This window comes from Elephas maximus, chromosome 9 (genome assembly GCF_024166365.1).
Source record: "Elephas maximus indicus isolate mEleMax1 chromosome 9, mEleMax1 primary haplotype, whole genome shotgun sequence".
Classification (NCBI taxonomy): Eukaryota; Metazoa; Chordata; class Mammalia; order Proboscidea; family Elephantidae; genus Elephas; species Elephas maximus.
Window position 1 is genome coordinate 52975285 of NC_064827.1, and position 21852 is coordinate 52997136.

Genomic DNA, 21852 nt, shown 5'->3' on the forward strand with positions numbered 1-21852 from the left:
ATACTCAAGAATATCACTATTAGTATTTAAGAGATAATACACATGAAGCCTGGAACATAGCACTTAAAAATATATCATTTATTATTATTTTTAAAAATTTTCCTTATTCTCCAGTTACATGAGAATCCAAATGATAACAATATGGTTTCCTTGTGTTTCTGATTGCACATTGACCATGTTCTAAGCATGCTTCCCCTTTTCCTTTGGACTATTTTATCTTCACTGGGTGCCTCTAATAACCTCTCTGTGGATGTTAATATTATTTTCTGTGTACTATTAAGCACTCAGCTGCTAACTGAAAGATTGGTGGTTCAAACCCACCAACTGCTCAACAGGAGAAAGGTGTGGCAGTCTGCTTCTGTACAGAAGATCACAGCCATTGAAACCCTATGGGGCAGTTCTACTCTGTCCTATAGAGTCTCTGTGAGTTGGAATCAACTCCACGGCAATGGTTTTTTTTAATCTCTGTCTTGCTTCTGCAGACCAACTTGACCTTAAATGATTCCCTGACAACTTGATTAGGTGAAATCCTCAAGTATCTATTATAATTGACTATAAAAGCCAATGCTTTTAGAATTTAACAAATTCCCCTAATTTTGTTCCCTAATTTAATTGTCAAGGGTCAGAAAATCTTATTTTCCTTGTTGTCAGTGCTTAGGAAGTTGCCTCACTGCAGCACCCAAGAACTTAAAACAAGTATGTAGATGGAACTAGATGCCATAAGCATGTTGGGATGTGAACCAGTATTTTTTTAATGATAGCTCTATTTTTTTCCCCATGATACACACATGACGGTTAATTAATTTTTTTGAACTACATTTGGTTCACATGTCTTTGAAATGCACCATCCATGAATGATGCATTTCAAATAGTTAATTAAGACAGATATGTGCTTTAATTTGTGCTATTCAATCAATCGCCACGGTAACTGATACACAGATTGCACTTTGCCTCACAAAGAAGTTTAAGGGTTCTACTTTATCTGAAATTATCTAGCACATGCCATTTCAAAGAATAAGATGACAATATAAATTTTACATGTAGATTTTAAAGTCCTCTTGAATACTGATGAAAACAATTTTGAATTTTCTGTTGCTAATTCTACAGTAGATATAAATTAAACCAGGTTATTTTTCCTGAACATATCCAGAATATATTCTAACCAAATACATTTGCAGAGCTTAAGTGAAATTAGAAAATTATATAATACAGTAACAAAATTAATTCTAATAAAGTTAACCATTTATTAACCTATTATTAATAGTATATAATAAAAATAAAATATGAGAAAAAGTACATGACTGATTCAAAGCTATTTCTTGAGCATTTATTTAAACATGTTCAAGTTACAACTCTTTCATGAATTCCAGTACAAACAGGAGGTAGTGTTTGGGTACAAACTACCTATAAAAGGACATTGAGATATTATACAATTTAGAACTCCTCTTCCAAATATGTAGAAAAAAAACTATGCAAATTATAAAGTGTTATATGCAAATGTATTTTAGTGTTGGGGGAATTTTCTGCCTCTGCTCCTAAATAAAGACCTTGAACCCAGAACTTTCTCTGATAAGGAGACTGGGAATTGGGTAGCCTTCTCTCTCCTAGTTCCTTCTTATCAGAGAAGCCTTCTCCCATTCTGGGCACACAATAACTTTCACTGTCTCTTGCATATACACAGGCACCATACGGCACCTGGCCAATCCCATTTCTATATCTCTTCTCTGTGGGGAGGGAACAGGGTCTCCTATACTGCAGCACAAGAGGAGTAACATGCCAGATTGTAGAAGCCAGCAGCCTCAATGGGAGGACTGAAGGGAAACCAGGCTTTGTGAGTCCAATCATGAGTACCTGCATGCAGTCCACATGTTCACTACAGTTTGCATTCTTATGTAAGTCCCTGGCGTGTAGCCACTATTGTCCTTCCACTACTATAAAACCTCTGCCCTCCCACTGTGGGGTTTGGAAATATGCTTGGTCCTGTGGCTGCCTAGTACTTGTCTCGTATGTAACTCTCCCTAACAACCTCCTTTGCTGTCACCCTGGAGTTGCCTGCCTCTTTCTTGGGTCTCTCATCATCCTCCATTTTTTAAGACAATTTTCATGTTTCTGGTCAATGCCTGAACATTTAATATCACCTAAAATTGATGACACATGTATATTGGGGGCAGGAGAACTGAACCAGACCCAGGACCACTGCTGCTGCCTCTTCTTTTCCTGCCTCCCTGTATGGGGTTATGAAAGAAGAAAGGGAGGGGATGAAGATGAGGACTGCCATACCAGTATGTGCAAGTAGCTCCTACTGAACCCAAACTTCCTGCATACAACAACTATCAACTCCAAACTACAAAGAAGCAATAACTTGAAGGCACTGTAGAGTGGTCAAAAGCAGACAGATTCTACAGATGAGGTGATACTTACTAAAATAGAATGCTACTGTGTAAGTTAATTTCCCCCCGCCCCCAACCCTGGCTTTTAGTCGGTAGGTGAACCGTACTTCTCAGTGTGTAAAGCCACTATATCTTTGATAGAAAACCTACAGACTTTCTGGCCTCAAGAACCAGAGGAGGCTCCCAGAAAAGAGACAGCCTCAGAAGAGGAGCCCCACATTCTGAGTACAAATTTTACACAAATCACTGATTGACTGATTAACTAAAGTCCATGGTTTACATTAAGGTTTGTTCTTTGTGTCGTACAGCTCAAAGGGTTTTGGAAAATGCATAAGGTCATATATCCAGCATTACAACATCATACAAAATAGTTTTACCCCCTAAAAATTACCAGTAGTCCATCTGCTCATCTCTCCCTCCTTCCCCTGAAACCTGGGGGAACTATTGATCCTTTTACTGTCTCTATAGTTTTCTATTTTCCAGAATGTCATATAGTTGGAATCATATAATATTCAGCCTTTTCAGATTGGCTTCTTTCATTTAGCAATATAAACTTAATGTTTCTCCATGTCTTTTCATGGCTTGCTTGCTCACTTCTTTTTATCAATGAATAATATTTCATTGTATGCATGTCCCACATTTTGATCATCCAGCCACCTACTGAAGGATATATTGTTTGTTTCCAGTTTTTGGCAATTATGAATAAGCCTGATAAAAACATTAATGTACAGGTTTTTATGTGGATATAGGCTTTCAACTCATTTTGAGTAAATGCCTAGAAGCACAGTTGCTGGATTGTACAGTTGGCCTATGTTTAACTTTGTGAGACACAGCCCAACTGCCTTCCAAAGAGGTTGTACCATTTTGCATTGCCACCAGCAATGAATGAGCATTCCTGCTGCTGGACGTCCTTGCCCATATTTGGTGTTGTCACTGTTTTGGATTTTTTACATTGTAATTAATGTATAGTAAAAAAAAAAAAAAAAAAAAAAAAATTGATGTATAGTAGTTCCCCATTATTGTCTTAATTTGCAATTCCCTAATATCATATGATGTTGAAAATGCTCTCATATGCTTATTTGCCATTACTGATTTATCACATATATATATATTCTTTGGTGAGATGTCCATTGGGATCTGTTGCCCATTTTATAGTTTTTTTTTTTTCCTTACTATTGAATTTTAAAAGCTCTTTATATATTTTGAATACAAGTCTTTTTGTCTTGGTAAACGTGGCTATAGGTTTTATAGGTCTTTTTAAAGAACCAGATTTTGGTTTTGCTGGTTTTCTCTAGTGATTTCCTGTTTTCAATCTCATGATTTCTGATCTAACTTTTATTATTTTTCTTTTCTGCTTGCTTTAGGTTTATATTGCTCTTTTTTCTAGTTTCCTCATGTTGAAGCTTAGATTAATGATTTTATACCTTTCTTCCTTTTTAATATAGGCATTAAATGCTGTAAATTTCCCTCTAAAAAGCACTGCTTTTTCTGTATCTCACACATTTTGACAAGTTGCAAATTCATTTTTATTTAGCTCAACATATTTTTAAAAAATTTTCTCTTGAGTCTTCTTTTTTGACCTCCATGTTATTTAGAAGTGTGTTAACTGAAGTTTATCATAATTAAAAACATTTGATCTTTGCAGGACACCATTAAGAAAATTTATAAGCAAGCCACAGACTGGGATAAAATATTCCAAATAAATCTGACTAAGGACTTGTATTCTATATATATATATACACTCTTCCAACTTAATAATGGTAATGAACCCAATAAAAAAATTGAGAAATGATTTGAACAGATTATTCACAAAAGAATGTATACAACACCTAATAAGCACGCACTCCAACATGATTAATCATGAGGGAACTACAGATTAAAACCATAATACTAATGTACAATCATTAGAATGCTAAACTGAAAAAAGACTGAAATTAGTAATTGTAGTGAAAATACAGAGCAACTTGAACTCTCAAACCCCACTGGTGGGAATATGAAAAGGTAGAGCCACTTTGGAAAGCTATCTGGCAGTTTCTTTAAAAGTTAAATATTCACCTATCATGAAACCCAACCATTTCACTCTTAGGTATTTACCCCAAAGAAATAAAAACCAATGTCCACATTAAAAAGTGTACCAGAATATTTCATAGTAGTTTTATTCATACTAGTGAAAAACTGGAAATAGCCCAATTGTTCAACTCATAAATGAATAAAAAAATATGCAAAAGAATGTCACTCAGCAATAAAAACAAATATACCACTGATACAAAAACAACAACAAAAAAGAATGAATATTAAAATCATTATACGGAATGAAAAAAGTCAGACATAAAAGATTTGATTCCAGAAGAAGAAAACCAGTCAGTAACGACAGTAAAGATTATGAGATGCACTGTAAAGGAGTACAAAGAAACATTGAGGGAGTGAAGGAAATGTTCTATACCACAATTACAGCAGTGATTTCTTGGACTGTCAATGAGATGGATTGACACAGTGGCTGTAACAATGGGCTCAAACATACCTACTGTTGTGAGGATGGCACAGAACTGAGCAGCATTTCCTTCTGTTATACATAGGGTCACTGTGAGTTGGAACTGACTCAAAGGCACCACAGCAACATACATATGTCAAAATGCATCAGATTTCACACTTTAGACAAGAATTTCTTTACTCCCTCCTCATGGGACCCAGAGGAATAGAGGGAACCTATCATAAATCAAGTATGTCAAGATATTACTAATTTATCCCTGTACCTTGCAAGATACTAGATTTCTTGTCATTCTTTCCCCTAAAGCTGTGTATACGTGCATGTATGTATAAGACAATCGACCTGCTAAAAAGTGTATGTTATATATAGACAGAATAATGACATGGGGATTGGGAATGGGGGTAGAAGTAGCAGTAAAAAATGATTTACTTTTAACACTATGCAATCTATGTTGTTTACATTGTTTTCATAGAACAAATATGTTCAAATTATAATTTAAAACAACAATGAAAATAAAAAACAATAAAAATAGCATCACTATATATTTTGCTGTCAAAGTTATTCACTGTCAATATTTTACTATACGTTTTCTCATAATTCTCCATTTTTCACAAGAAAACATCTCGTTTTGATTATAAAATAATATATATTTCTGTTAACAGCTGCAACAGTATATACTATCATAAGGAAGAAAATTAAAAAAAAAACACCTGAAATCTCATTAAACTAAGATAACCTCAGTTAACATTTTGTTGACCATTCATATAAACATCTCTTTTATACATGTGAATGTACATATCAAAAAAAAAAAAAAAATCACTGCCTTCAAGTCGATTCTGACTCACAGTGACCCTATATAACAGAGCAGAACTGCCCCATAGGGTTTCCAAGGAGTGGCTTGTGGATTTGAACTGCTGATCTTTTGGTTAGCAGCCAAGCTCTTTAACCACTTTGCCACCAGGAATGTATACATACATCCATACATGTAATTTTTCAAAGTGGAATTATGTAATGCATAATAGTTTTACCATATACCTCTTTTTAAAATGCATTCTTTCTTTTTAAATTCCCTTTTACATGGTAAAGATCACAGTAAAACACATATAATAAAGCATACATTAAAACTTTAGATGAATATCAACTTTACCCAGATAAGGAATCTGAGTGTATTTGCCGATATACGACCACTCACTAAAACAGAGATGTATTAAATTTTACAGTAGAGAAAAGTAGGTAATATGACTAACATTACATAGCATTATATAAGTCAAATGATAAGCTAAAATAAGATTATAGAAGACCAATGGTTTGAAATCATCAGGAAAGGCATGAGAGTGGAAAATATTGTAGATATCAAGCAGTAAGTGTAAAATGGACCTTTTTTGATAAAGACATTAGACAACCCATGCCATAAATCCGAGGATTTATAAAAGGGTTTTAAGCAAAAGTGATCATATTAAATATAGGGTGTGTTAGTTTTTTATTGTTATGTAACCAATTAGCATATATTTAGAAGCTTAAAAGAATACTGATTTATTATCTTACCATTTCATTTGGTTAGGAGTTTAGGCATGGTCTGGGTCCTCTGTTCAAAGTCTAAGGAGGCTGAAAACAAAGTGTTGACATTCTAGCTGGAAGCTTGACTAGAGAAAAATTCATTCCCAAACTCACTCAGGTTCTTTGCAGAATCCAGTTTTTGTGGTTGTAGATCTGAGGTCAACATTTTCTTGCTGACTGTTAGCTGGAACTTGCACCCATATCCTAGAGACTGTCTTCAGATTCTAACGACAAGGCCTTTTCAAATCATGGTAAATTACTTATTCAAAGCCAGCAGGGGAATCTTTCTCATCTCAAATCTCACTGCCTCTTTTCATGCCTAACCTCTAGATTATCTAGGTCACTATGAGTCGGAATTAACTCAGTAGCAACAGGGTTTTGTTGTTGTAGGTGAAAGTTTACAGTGCAACTTATTTTCTTGTTCAAAAATTTATACACAAATTGTTTTTGTGACATTTGTTGCAATCCTTTCAATGTTACAGCACTCTTTGCCTTTCCACCCTGGGCTCCCAGTTTCCATTCATCCACTTTTCTTGTACTTTCCTGCCTTCTCATCTTGCTTTTGGGCAGGACTTGCCCATTTGGTCTCTTACCTTTTTAAGGGCTCACTTGATTAGGTCAGGCCAATAAAACTTTGGGTTAATTTAAAATTGATTTATTAGGAATCTTACTTATACCACAAATCTTTTCGCCTTGGCATATGTATCATTACTTAACCACAGAAGTAATACCCTACAATATACACACTTACTGATGAAGATCAAAAATCACAGCCTTCCATATAGATAACATCTCAACATAAAGAAAATGAAAATCCTCACAACTGGATCAATAAGCAACATCATGACAAATGGAGAAAAGATTGAAGTTGTCAAGGATTTCATTTTACTTTGATCATTAATCCATGCCCATTGCAGCAACAGTCAAGAAATCAAATGACATACCGCATTGGGAAAATCTTGTGCAAAAGTCCTCTTTAAAGTGTTAAAAAGCAAAGACATCACTTTGAGGACTAAGATGTGCCTGATCAAAGCTGTGATATTTTCAATCACCTGATATGCACGCAAAAGCTAGACAATGAATAAGGAAGACTGAAAACGAATTGACGCGTTTGAATTATGGTGTTGGTGAAGAATATTGAATATACAATGCACTGCCAGAAGAATGAACAAGTCTGTCTTGGAAGAAGTACAGCCAGAATGCTCCTAGGAAGTAAGAATGGCAAGGCTTCGTCTCACGTACTTGGACATGTTATCAGCAGGGACCAGTTCCTGGACAAGAACATCATGCTTGGTAAGTAGAGGGTCAGCAAAAAAGAGGAAGACCCTCAATGAGATGGAATGACACAGTGGCTACAATAATGGGCTCAAACATAACAAAAATTGTGAGAATGATGCAGGACCGGGCTGTGTTTCATTCTGTTGTACATAGGGCCTCTATGGTTTGAACAGACTCAATGGCCCCAAAGAACAATAACATAATGAATCACAACATAATATATGTGCAGTAAGAAATGAAAGCAACATTTATTAAACAAAAATATTAACATATCAAACAGCAAATAACATAGAGAGTTATTTTAATTCTACCCTCATTGAGAATTAATGAAACTATTTTACATATGGCTAAAAAACAAATGAACAAGAAAAAATGTTTGGTCCAGCTCAGAACCAATTATCATTCTGCATGCGTCATATCCACATCATTGGTAGTTCTTACTGTGAGCACCATCTAATTTAAAACTCATGGATATGGACAGGAATGCCTATTTCCTTGTGTCTGGGGTTTGACAGGAAACCCTGGTGGTGTAGTGGTTAAGTGCTATGGTTCCTAACCTAAAGATCGGCAGTTCAAATCTGCCAGGCACTCCTTGGAGACTCTATGGGGCAGTTCTACCCTGTCCTATAGGGTTGCCATGAGTCAGGATAGACTCGACGGCAATGGGTTTTTTGTTTTTTTTTTGGTTTAGGGTTTGAAAGTGGCCCTGTGGATGCAATGCTCAAATTTAAGACTTTAAATATAGCTATCGCATTAACTGTATTTCTCTTTCTGGGTTATACATTCCTTTCCATTGCTGGCCTTTAATTTTGGCTCTGTCCTTCACATGCTTTATGCTGACATACTCCAAAATCACACAATGAAGTAAAAACAGTAATTCCTGATCTAGGCAATTGCTTTGGAGCCCTTTAAATTTAATGAACTTTTCTTTTACTGATATTTATTATAAACTATCAATAGTTTATGGGTCTATGGCCTTGGTGATAGAAAATACCCAGGAGATCACATGACAGAATTTTGCAAGACCAACAACTTATTCATTGGAAACACCTTTTTTCAACAACATAAATGGTGACCCTCACCAGATGGAATACACAAGAGTCAAATCAACTACATCTGTGGAAAGAGACAATGGAGAAACTCAATATTATCAGTCAGAGTGAGGCCAGGGGCTGATGGAGGAATAGACCATTTATTGCTCATGTGCAAGTTCAAGTTGAAGTTGAAGAAAATTAAAACAATTCCACAAAAGCCAAAGTATGACCTTGACTATATTCCACCAGAATTTAGAGACAATTTCAAGAGCAGATTTGACACATCGAACACTAGTAACTGAAGACCAGATGAGTTGTGGGGTGACATCAAGGACATCATACGTGAAGAAAGCAAAAGGTCATTAAAGAGACAGGAAAGAAAGAAAAGACCAAAATTGATGTCAGAAGAGACTCTGCAACTTGCTCTTCAATATAGAGTAGCTAAAGTGAATGGAAGAACTGATGAAGTAAAAGGGCTGAAAAGTCAAAGAGCTTCTCTAGGAGACAATGTAAAGTATTATAATGAAATGTGCAAAGAGCTGGAGTTAGAAAACCAAAAGAAAAGAATGTGTTAAGATATTTCTCAAGCTGAAAGAACTAAAGAAAAAATTCAAGCCTCAAGTTGCAACATTAAAGGATTCTTTGGACAAAATACAAACAAAATAAAAAACTTAGTGAAAACAAAAATCCTCATAACTATACCCATAAGCAATATCATGATAAACAGAGAAAATATTAAAGTTGTCAAGGATTTCAGTTTTCTTAGATACACAATCAACACCCATGGAAGCAACAATCAAGAAATCAAATGATGCACTGTATTTGGCAAATCTGCTGCAAAGACCTCTTTAAAAGGTAAAAAAGCAAAGATGTCACTAATGTATGTACATGGGGTCACTATGAGTCAGAATGGACTCAACAGCGCCTAACCATAAAAGCAACAACAAACTATCAATGATAATTCAATAGATAGTTTTTTTTTTTTTTTTAAATGGGGCCATCAATGAATGATAACTGTCATCCTTGTGGGTACTCAGTAAATATTTTTTGACTAAAAAACATAAAGTTTTACTGTTGAGGATTTAGCTCATTTGAACTCAGATAATAAAAGGCAGAAATATATATCTTCCAAGCTTTTACTTTGAACTCATGTCTCATTAAAACCATCAGTTACAAAGAATTGCTTAATTGTGGTAAGGCTACACTCAAAATTCCCATTTACATTTTCTTCAATTAACTTTTACTAACTGATGTTTACAAGTAATTTAGTGAAATTAGGTGAAAGTTAAATTACTGTAGCAATCAGAGATATATTTAAGTGGCAAACTATAGAGCAAGAAATACTTGTTCTTATAAATATGCATATTAACACCACTGCCCTTAGGATATAACACCAACCCTCCCCACTTAATGCTAGTAATAAATCTCCATGTGCCCTTGCTTTAGGATGAAGAACTCCATGATATATACTCAGCCATTTAAACAAATTAGCTTTCCATAAACATATATTTAAACTCTGCCCTTTAAAGCTACATTATACTTATCTGCTGATACTCCCAAATCTATATTTCGAGCTCTATCATTTTTAACTATATATTTAAACTTCCAATGAATTATTACTAATTGTAAGAGTCACAGTCAAAAGTGTCCCTCAACGTTTTCTAACTTGAGCTTGTTATCTGTCTTCTCTATAACTAACATTTCTCATAAAGTATTGATTTACATATACAATGTTGCCATTTACCCAATCTTCTAAAACATATACTTTAGGTTCATTCCCATTCTTCCCTCGACTTCCTTAGTTCGGACCTTAAAACTAATTTTTTTTAACAAAAAATGTTTTTCTCCTCCATTTCATCTTCTAATGCCTTAGTCAAAATTTTTATTATTTCTGTTTCTAAATTAGTATTTATTATAACCTATGTAAAATTCAGCACATATTTCTTTAAGACAACATATTTTTGTTGTCGTTAGGTGCCACTGAATCAGTTCCAACTCATAGCGACTCCATGTACAACCGAACAAAACACTGATCAGTCCTATGCCATCCTCACAATCATTGCTGTGTTTTTTTCCCACTGTTGCAGCCACTGTGTCAATCTATCTCATCAGGGTGTTCCTCTTTTTTTGCTAACCTTTACTTTATCAGGAGCCCTGGTGGAGCAATGATTAAGTGCTCGGCCATTAACAAAAAGGTCGGCAGTTTGAACCCAACAGCCACTCCTTGGAGAAAGATATCGCAGTCTGCTTCTGTAAAGATTACAGACTTGGAAACCCTATGGGGCAGTTCTACCCTGTCCTATAAGGTCACTATGAGTCAGAATCAACTGAACAGGACCCAACTACAACAACGACTACTTAATTAAGGATGATGTCCTTCTCCAGGGATTGGTCCCTCCTAAACCATGTCCAAAACATGTGAGACAAAGCATTGGCATTCTTGCTTCTAAGGAGTGTTCTGGTTATCCTTCTTCCAAGGCAGATGTGTTCATTCTTCTGGCCAGACCAAGGCCAAAACCCATTCCGACTCATAGCGACCTTGGTGGCATAGTGGTTAAGAGCTATGGCTGCTAATCAGAAGGTCAGCAGTTTGAATCTACAAGGTGCTCCTTGGAAACCCTATGGGGCAGTTCTACTGTGTCCTAAAAGGTTGTTATGAGATGATTCTTCTGGCAGTCCATGGTATATTCAATATTCTTCACCAACCCATAATTCAAATGCATCAACTCTTGATAAGTCCACTCAAAATAAAATGGTCTCTGATCTCAAAACTTATCATCTTTAAAATGTTCACATACAACCTCTGGTTCCTTGCATACAGACATAGACACATTTAACAACATATCATTTAATACATTTAGTTTGTTCCAGTATTAGGTATTTTATACTAGTTGTTTTCTCTCCCTGAAGAATTTTTTTTAAATCTACCTATACGATGATATTTGAAATGAATTTTTGTAGATAGCATAGAGACGATCATATATTTTTTTCCCATTCTTATAATCTGTCTCTTCATTAGTATGTTTATTTATATTTAATGTAATTATTGACATGTTTAGATTTATATCTAACATAATAGTTTTTTGTTTTCTGTTTGTCCTCTCTGTTTCTTTATTCATTTCTCCTTTTTTTTTGGGGGGGGGGGTTATTTCAACATATTTAATATTAACATGAATTGTGATTTTGGCTGTATGCTTTTCAATCTTTTTTTAAGTAGCTGCTCTCAAGAAAAGCCAAAAACCCACTGCTGTCAAGTCAATTCCAACTCATAGTGACCCTATATGAGAGAGTAGAACTACCCCACTGGGTTTCCAAGGCTGTGAACCTTTACAGAAGCAGACTGCCACAGCTTTCACCTGTGCAGCCACTGGTGGTTTTGAACTCATGGCCTTTTGGTTAGCAGCCAAATGCTTTAACCACTTTGCCATCAGAGCTCCATTAAGTAGTTACTCTAACCCCACCCACTGCCGTCAAGTCGATTCTGACTCATAGCGACCCTATAGGACAGAGTAGAACTGCCCCATAGAGTTTCCAAGGAGCACCTGGTGGATTCGAACTACCGACCTTTTGGTTAGCAGCCATAGCACTTAAGCACTACGCCACCAGGGTTTCCAAGTAGTTACGCTAAGGATTACTAAATACATATTTAACCTGCTGAAAATCAATATTTTAATATTTCAAAAGGAATGTAGAAATTTTACCACCATATAGGTTCCTTGATGTTTTAGCTATAATACATATTACACCTACACACTGTTTTGGTTACTGTAACTTTGTAGTAAGTTCTGAAATCAGGAAGTGTGAGTCTTCCAACTTCGTTCTTCCGTTTCAAGAAGGGGAAGAGGTGGGACAAGGGCAGATAAATATACTACAGTTTTCCTACCACTTTTAAGTTGTCTTTTTCTTGATTCAGCATTTTTTTGATCAATGTAAATCTTTGTTTTCTAGAGTGCAGACAAATTTGCTTTTGACGGTTTTTGTTTGAATTTTTGATGTTTCCGTGGAGGGGTAGGAACTTGGAGTTGTTCACCACTTCATTTTCACTGGATATTTGAAATATTACCTTATGAGCCTCTGGGTTTTGATGAAATGTTATAGAAAGTGCTGTTATTTTTATTTTAGCAGACAAAACAATGTTAGATTCAGGCTACACGTTCCAATCCACCTTCTGTGGGCTGTTGTTTTAATATCAGTTCTGTTTTCAGAGCCTTTGTAGAGCTCTTCAAATATGTCTCTGGTGTGTGCCACCCAGTGGTCAATCTGGAACTTGGAGATAGTGTATCTTTTAATTTCATTCTGAAAGGCTTTGGTATGCTAATTAGGATCACCAACATATATGCATGGCTTGGTAGTGAGCCTTAGAGTTCATAAACTTCATGATCTCAATTTCCTAATTTCCTCCCTCTCTGGGATCTCCCTGGTACTTTCTCGTTCCCTGGGGCTCCTTCTTTTTGGTAATTTGGACAGAGACTTGTGATTCTAACTGGCAAGAGGACAGAAATAGGAGGGAAAAAGCTGGGTGGGGGGGGGTTGGCATGTTGAACAGCCAATCGTCTTAGACAGTGGCTCCACACAATGACAAGAAAAGTTCTCATTCTTCAGAGTTTAGATTTTCTGGAATCTCCTTACTGTGTGTTGCCCTCATACCATAGATTGCTTAGGGGTGAAGTGGAAGAGAACAGAGAAAAGAGAGAGAGAAAATGAGGCAGGTTGGAAGGAAGAAAGGAGGGAAGGGAGAAAAAGAGAGAGAGAAACTGAGGATCTCTGCAACCGCTCCTTCCTTAGGAATCCTGGTGGTGCAATGGTTAAAGTGCTTAGCTGCTAATCGAAAGGTCATCAGTTTGAATCCACCAGCTGCTCTGTGGGAGAAAGATGAGGCAGTCTGCAACCATAAAGATTTACAGCTTTGGAAACTTTATGGGGCAGTTCTACTCTGTCCTGTAGAGTCAACAGGAGTCCGAATTGACTCAATACTTTTTTTTTCTCCTTCCTTAGGAGGTTTTTTTTTTTATTTTTTTAGGAGTTCTTTTTCCTGCAGTTGAGCCAGAACTAGAAGAGCTCTGTCTGTCTGCCTCATTGTATAGGAAAATGTAATCAGTGGACAGAAATATAGATGTTGGAATTATCTGGTAATTTAAAGCAGCTGGTTTATTTATTTTTTTTATTATTTGTTATTCTTGGAAGAGAGAAGGTGAAATGTGCTTACTTCGTATTATTGAGAGTCAGTCTTCCATGGAGACACCTCTCCTCAAAATGGTGCATGATTAACTCGTCTTCCAACACCCTGCTCAAAAATTCAGCTCTTCAGAAATGGCTACATGAACACTTGTACTAGGAAGCTCTCACCAACCAACCAGTTATCTTTTCATAATATTTTATCTTACATTCATTTTGTTTTATTCCACGCATAGCCTTTAATCTCCGTATTATAACTTATTTATTTATTGTGTACATAGTATTACCAACATATAAGTTCCATACCATCTCTGTACAAGATAACACTACCATACTCATTCACACAGTCTTTTTCACTTAACACTTAACCTCAGCCCCTGGCATGTAATACCTGCTTAAAATAATTTTGTTAAATCAAAGATTGAATGTCATTATATATTTTCCTAACATGTTATTTCATTTCAGGCATGAGATTTTGCTGCATGGACAAAAAACAACTGAAAGAATGCTTATTATGGGAGAGACAAACAAACAATCTGTTGTTTACATTCTCATCTAGAAAGCCTGCATACTGGCAATAGAATGAGCTCGATAAATAATCAGAAAATGATTTTAAATCGTTTACAATGTTAATTTTAAATACAGTTTAATTATCAGTTAATTACGAGCATTTGTTTTGTCACAGGATGCACTGCCCAATGTTGCCTGCCTCCTTTAATCAATGGCGTTGTGACTCTCTACTTGCCCATTCTGCTCTCTTTGTTAAAAATCAGCATTTTCTCTGCCAGCTGTATTCTCTAAAACATTGTGATAAAGGAGAACATTTTATTCTGCTGTCTTTGACAGAAATAGTCACTTGGGTGAGTCTTAACGGAAAATAAATTCTAAAGTATCTCTTTTTTCACACACTATATATTGCAGTTATAGAAGTATTACACTATATTCTCTTCTCTGACACCTGAAATCTTTTTTTGTTGTTGTTTTCCATGAAAATATACACAACAAAACCCTGCTCCCATTCCACAGCGTCTAGATATACAAATCAGTAACATTGGTTAAATTCTTCACATTGTGTCAATGTTCTCCTTATTTCTGTTCCAGCTGTTTCACTCCCACTTACTTAATCTTCCTGCCCCACCCACCACCCCAACCTTCTCATCTATGCATTAAAATAGTTGTGAGCTCTTTGGTTTTACTTTAAAAAAAAAAAAAAAAAACACAATGCTCAAGGGTGACAATCCTTAATCTTTGGGCTAATCTGTTTAGTTTAAAGATGACTTCAAGGAATAGTTTCAATTCAAGGTTTAAAGAGCAACTCAGGGCCATAGTCTCAATAACTCCTCTAGCCTCAAGAGATCCAGTAAGTCTGCTCTACATTCTTCTGTCTTTTTTTCAGGGTTCATCTCTTGTGTTCCAGATCAGGACAGTCAGAAGTGATAGCTGGGCACCATCTAGTTCTGGCCTCAAAGTAGAGGAGGCTCTTCAGAAACAATTAGTCTCTGATTCTGGGTTTCCTGCTTTCTCTTTTGTTCCAGATGAAAAAAGATCAATAGTGGTATATTAGATGGCCCTTCATAAGCTTTTAAGATCCCAGACTACTCACTGTACTGGGAGGTGGAACATAAATTTTAATAAGTATATTATGCCAATTTACTGGGTTGTCCCATGAGGCCACAACCCTAAACCCCCAAATCAAGAGAACTAATCCCACAAGGTGATTACAAAAAGCCAAAAACCCAAACCCATTGCCTTCGAGTTGATTCCGACTCATAGAGACTTTGTGAGGTGATTGGTTATGTCTAATTAGCATCAGCATCTGTTCCCCCCCCCATTTTTTTTTTGGTTGTTGCACAACTGTAGCCTTTTTATTGGCTCATGCAACATGTTTTTCAACTTCTTTTTATACAGTAATGACTTATTTTCTAGGAGGCTTCCTTAGCCATCATACAAATAAACCTTTAAAGGCCTATCTCACAGGCTTCCATACCTGCCAGCAAGTCTGAATCCCCAAAGTAAACCCAGGTTCATTTAAAACCATATCTTATGTTCCCTTCTGCCTTCATGTCTTCTCCCCTACACATAGCAGAAGGATAATAATAATCAAGATTTGATCAATTCAATAAAATTATCTATAAACTCAAGATGAAATCCAGATACTAGAAAAGACAAATGTGTTTTTATTATATTCTGATTAATATGAACTTTTTGTTTGTCTTAATTTCAAAGTGTGGAATTAACTAGAGGAACACATTCACAATTAAGTGCTCTATGTTTTTAATTCTATTTTTTATAATAAGTTCTCAATAGAAGTTACCCTGGGAAAAATAAGCTTTATATAATTTGTTTATACTTATCTTATGTGAAAATACTTTCAAAATCTTAAGAACTGCACTGATACAATAAATTCTTATTTTTAAGAATTTTCACATATTGATGTATGTTTTCCTGGCATTGAATTAAGACTGAAAACTGTAGAAAGAACACTAGAAGGAGAAAGTAAAAGTCTTTAGTAGGATAAAAAATTATAGACATTATAGTGAGTTAAATTGTGTTCCCCAAAAAATATGTTCAAGTAACTCTGGTACTTGTGATTGTGACCTTATTTGGAACCTGGATCTTTGCATATGCAATCAAATTAACATGAGGTCATAATGGATTAGGGTGGACCTTAAATCCAATGACTGATGTCCTTACAAGAGAAAAGAGAGGGAATTTGGATACAGAGACACAGGGAAGAAGTCATGCCAAAATGGAGCCTGAGATTGGAGTGATGGCAGCTTCAAGCAAAGGAATGCCAATGATTACTTGCAACCAATCAATGTAAGGAAGAGGCAAGGAAAGATTCTTCCCTAGAGACTTCAGAAGGAGCACAACCCTGCCGACACCTTGATTTTAGACTTCTAGCTTACCAAACTGTAAGAGAATAAATTCCTGTTGTCTTAAACTACTCAGTTTGTTATACTTAGTTATGAAGCCCTAGGAAACTAATATAGGCATAAAAGCCAGAACTTGAAAATTAGATCACGAACTAACACTGGTGCTTTCTAAAGAGTGAAGAATGGGAAAAGTGTGAAAAAAAAACAAAAGAATCTAGTAGATTTTATTTTTGAAAACAAGAAAGAAAAGAAGGAAGAAAGATTTTTACAATTTCTATATCAGCAAACATGGAGTTGATTTGTGACATAATCATAAAGAAGATATAAAAAGAGATAGATTGAGAAAATCTAGAAGTAAAACTAAACATGTTATAGGAATGTCTGACCAAATTAATTTTTTTTAATTAATGAGATTATACATTGCTTGGAAAAATACAAAATAAATCTTTCATTCAGACTGCAGCAAAGAATTTGACAAGGTCGCTCATGTCCATGTTTAACAGGTAGAATTTTATGAACTATATTCCAGGAAATTTTGGTATCTTGATGGGCACTGAATCACGATGTGTCTCTGTAAAAGAAGCAGCTGCAGATCTTCAAAATCAATATACCACCATCTTTTCTTTACTCTGTTTATAGGCCTCCTCTCTTTAAGTAGGTGTTTATTTACAAAGCAACACAAGAATGTGGCTGTTCCACTCTTTCTTCAGACGGTTACTTTTTAGCTCTCTATATTCCCATTTGGCCTCAGGATTCATCACATATCTTAAGGAGAAATCTGTCCATGTGTCTAAAGCCCCTCATATCTTGAACTTGTCACTTTATCATTTCAGGGCCACAAAAGTCTTTTCTGGTTTATCCTTTCTCCAAGGGTGCTAAGCCAAATCCATAGCTAATAAGAAGAATCATTAAATACCTCCCAGGAAAAAGGGGCTGGAAATCATAAACTCACTTCTAAAGGCTGCTTTCCACTATGAAATTTTAGTCCTTTCATAGCTTTCACAGCTCTCTTAGATTCTTAAAAATGTAATTTTGTAATTTATTCTGCATTTTCCAGTTCTTGCTCCTTGGAAATTCTATGGGGCAGTTGTACTCTGTCCTGCAGGGTCGCTATGAGCCGGATTGACTCGACGGCAGTGGTTTGGTTTTTTTGGTTTATTAACTGCATTAACCTTCCATATTATATAATATCATAGGTGAAATTAAAATTGGAGTTCATATTTAATAATGAAAAAAATTAGTGCTAATTAGTGAAACTGAAATGAAGGTTCCTTTTATTTGACAATGAAGATAACAATAAAACGACAAATGAAATATACAATATGCAAATACATGTTTCTATGATTAAATCCTAAATTTACTATTTTTAGCAAAATAGCATCACTCAAATTAGCAGTTCTATCTTGAGTCAAGTATGGTTTTATGAAGCATAATTGCATTTTGTTCAAAAGACAATATAGAAAAAGGTTGGGTATGATCAAGAAGATAAACAGTGACAATGAAAAAATATTATACACACACACACACTTAAACACATACACACAAACATATATACGTATATATTTTCCTGAAGACAGAACTAGTTTCCTTCCCTTACTTTTAGATTGTTATTCCATCTATTCAATACGTCTAGTATTCCATTTTTACATTTATTGTATTTTATTTAATAGATAGCATACTGTTGTTTTTGTTAGGTGCTGTTGAGTTCATTGCAACTCATAGTGACCACATGTGGCAGAGTAAAATTGTCCCATAGGGTTTTCTTGGCTGTAACCTTTATGGAAGCAGATCGCCAGGTCTTTCTCTTGCAGAGGTGCTGTGTGGGTTAGCAGCTGAGTACTTAAACATTGCACCACCAGGGCTCCTTAGATAATACATACAAAAAAAAAAAAAAAAAAAACTCATTCCCGTCCAGTTGATTCCAACTCATAGAGACCCTATAGACCCTACAAGACAGAGCAGAACTGCCCCATAGGGTTTCCAAGGAGCAGCTGGTGGATTTGAACTGCCAATCTTTTGGTTTGCAGCTGTAGCTCTTAACCACTGTACCACCAGGGCTCCAGATAATACATACACATATTCAAATATTATTATATGTATTTTCCCATACAACAACATAAACTCCAAGGGATAAAGACTATGCCTGGCTTATTTATTTATTTTCTCTATCAAGCCTATCACAGTGTCTAATAATAATGGAAAGAAGAAAAAACAAACATTTATCGAATGCCTACTATTTTTTACCTGCTGGACATTTTAGATATATAATGCTACTTATCTGTGGAAAGAGATGATGGAAAAGCTCAATATCATCAGTCAGGACAAGGCCAGGGACGAACTATAGGACAGACCATCAATTACTCATGCGAAAGTTAAAGTTGAAGCTGAAGAAAATTAGAGCAGGTCTACGAGAGCCAAAGTATGACCTTCAGTGTATTCCAACTGAATTTAGAGACTATCTCAATAATAGATTTGACTCAAATGCAACCAACAGAAGACCAGATGAGTCGTGAAATGACATCAAGGATATCGTATGTGAAGAAAGCAAGACATTAAAAAGACAGGAAAGAAAGAAAAGACCAAAATGGATGTCAGAAGAGACTTTGAAACTGGCTCTTGAATGTAGAGTAGCTAAAGGGAAACAAAGAAATCATGAAGTAAAAGAGCTGAATAGAAGATTTCAAAGGGTGGCTCAAGAAGACAAAGTAAAGTATTATAATGAAATGTGCAAAGACCTGGAGTTAGAAAAACAAAAGGGAAGAACACACTTGGCGTTTCTCAAGCTGAAAGAACTGAAGAGAAAATACAAGCCTCAAGTTGCAATATTGAAGGATTCTACAAGGAAAATATTAAATGACACAGGATACATGAAAAGAAGATGGAAGGAATACACAGAATCACTGTACTGAAAAGAACTGGTCGATGTTCAGACATTTAAGGACATAGCAGATGATCAAGAACTGATGGTACTGAAGTAAATAGTCCAAGCTGCACTGAAGGCAGTAGCCAAAATAAGGCTTCAGGAATTGATGTAATACCAACTGAGATGTTTCAACGAATAGTCGTAGTGCTGGAAGCGCTTACTCTTCTATCCCAAGAAATTTGGAAGACAGCTGCCTGGTCAATCAACTAAAAGAGATCAATATTTTTCCCCATTCCAAAGAAAGGTGATCCAAGAGAATGTGGAAATTCTCAAACAATATCATCAATATTTTAAGTAAAATTTTGATGAAGATCATTCAAATGCAGTTGTAGCAGTACCTCACCGGGGAACTGCCAGAAATTCAAGCCAGATTCAGATGAGGACATGAAGCCAGGGAAATCATTGCTGATGTCAGATAGATCTTGGCTGAAAGCAGAAAATACCAGAAACTTGTTTACCTGTGTTTTATAGACTATGCAAAGGTATTCAACTGTGTGAATCATAACCATTTACGGATAACATTGTGAAGAATGGGAATTCCAGAACACTTAATTGTGCTCCTGAGGAACCTGTAGTACCCAAGAGATGGTCATTCAAATAGAATAAAAGGATACTGCATGGTTTAAAATCTGCAAAGGTGTACATCAGGGTGGTATACTTTCACCATGCTTATTCAACCTGTATGCTGCAGAAATAATCAGAGAAGCTGAACTATATAGAGAAGAATGCAGCATCAGGATTGGAGGAAGACATTATCAATATGCAGATGACACAACCTTGCTTGCTGAAAGTGAAGAGGACTCAAAGCACTTACCAATGAAGATCAAAGACTACAGTCTTCAGTATGCATTACATCTTAACATAAAGAAAACAAAATCATCACAATTAGTCTGATAAGCAAAATCATGATAAATGGAATAAAGATTGAAGTTGCAAAGGATTTCATTTTACTCAGATCCACAGTAGTCGCCCATGAAAGCAGCAGTCAATAAATCCACCGAAGCATTGTATTTGGCAAATCTGCTGCAAAAGACCTCTTTAAAGTGTTAAAAAAGCAAAGATGTCACTTTAAAGGACTAAGGTACGCCAGACCCAGGCCATGATGTTTTTGATCACCTTGTAAGCATGCGAAAGAGGGAGAACGAATAAAAAATATTGAAGAAGAATTGATGGCTTTGAATTATGGTATTGGTGAAGAATGTTGACTATACCATGGACTGCCTGAAAAAAGAACAAATTTGTCTTAGAATAAGTACAGCCAGAATGCTCCTTTGAAGCAAGGATGGAAAGGCTTCGCCTCACATATTTTGGACATGTTATCAGGAGGGACCAGTCTCTGGAGAAGGGTATCATGTTTTGTAAAGTAGAGGTTCATTGAAAAGGAAGACCTTCAATGAGATGGATTGACACAGTGGCTGTAACAATGGGCTCAAGCATAACGATTGCGAGGATGGCACAGAACCAGGGAGTGTTTTGTTCTGTTGTACATAGGGTCGCTATTAGTTGGGACCAACTCAAGGGCACCTAACAACAGCAATGCTACTTGATCTTACAACATTTCTGACAAGTACTTATTATTTCTATTTCAAAAATTAGGAAACTGATGATTAGATAACTTCAGTAATTATGCACAATAACACAGCTACCAAGAGGTACAAAAACCTGTTGACAGTGAGTTAATTTTGATTCATAGTGACCCTATAGGACAGAGTAGACCTGCTGCACAGGTTTTCCAAGGAGCAGCTAGTGGGTTCGAGCTACTGACCTTTTGGTTAACAGCTGAGCTCTTAACCACTTCACCACCAGGGCTCACCAAGTGGTACAGTCACTATTAAAAACACCAAGTATGTTTGGGTTTGAAGTTGCCAAAGGTTTCATTTTACTTGTATTCACCATCAACACCCATGGAAGCAGCAGTCAAGAAATCAAACGACACATTGCATTGGGCAAAGTTGGCACAAAAGACTTCTTTAAACTGTTAAAAAGCAAAGACGTCACCTTGAGGACTAAGATACATCTAACCCAAGCCATGGTATTTTCAATTGCCTTATATGCATGCAAAAGCTGGACAATAAATAAGTAAAACCAAAGGAGAATTGATGCATCTGAATTATGATGTTGGCAAGGAATA

The 21852-nt window shown here is 35.9% G+C and overlaps 1 long non-coding RNA gene across 3 annotated transcripts in view; it reads right to left on the minus strand.

Annotated features, from left to right (window-relative positions):
- LOC126082606 (uncharacterized) overlaps positions 1-21852 on the minus strand; it is a 105614-nt gene that overhangs the window by 12577 nt on the left and 71185 nt on the right. For 2 of the 3 annotated variants that reach the window (XR_007518583.1, XR_007518582.1), the window contains exon 3: positions 6424-6483. The exons of the other annotated variant lie outside the window; for it this stretch is intronic. This is a non-coding gene — a long non-coding RNA (uncharacterized LOC126082606). The remainder of the gene's footprint in view (positions 1-6423; positions 6484-21852) is intronic. 3 annotated transcript variants of the gene reach the window in all.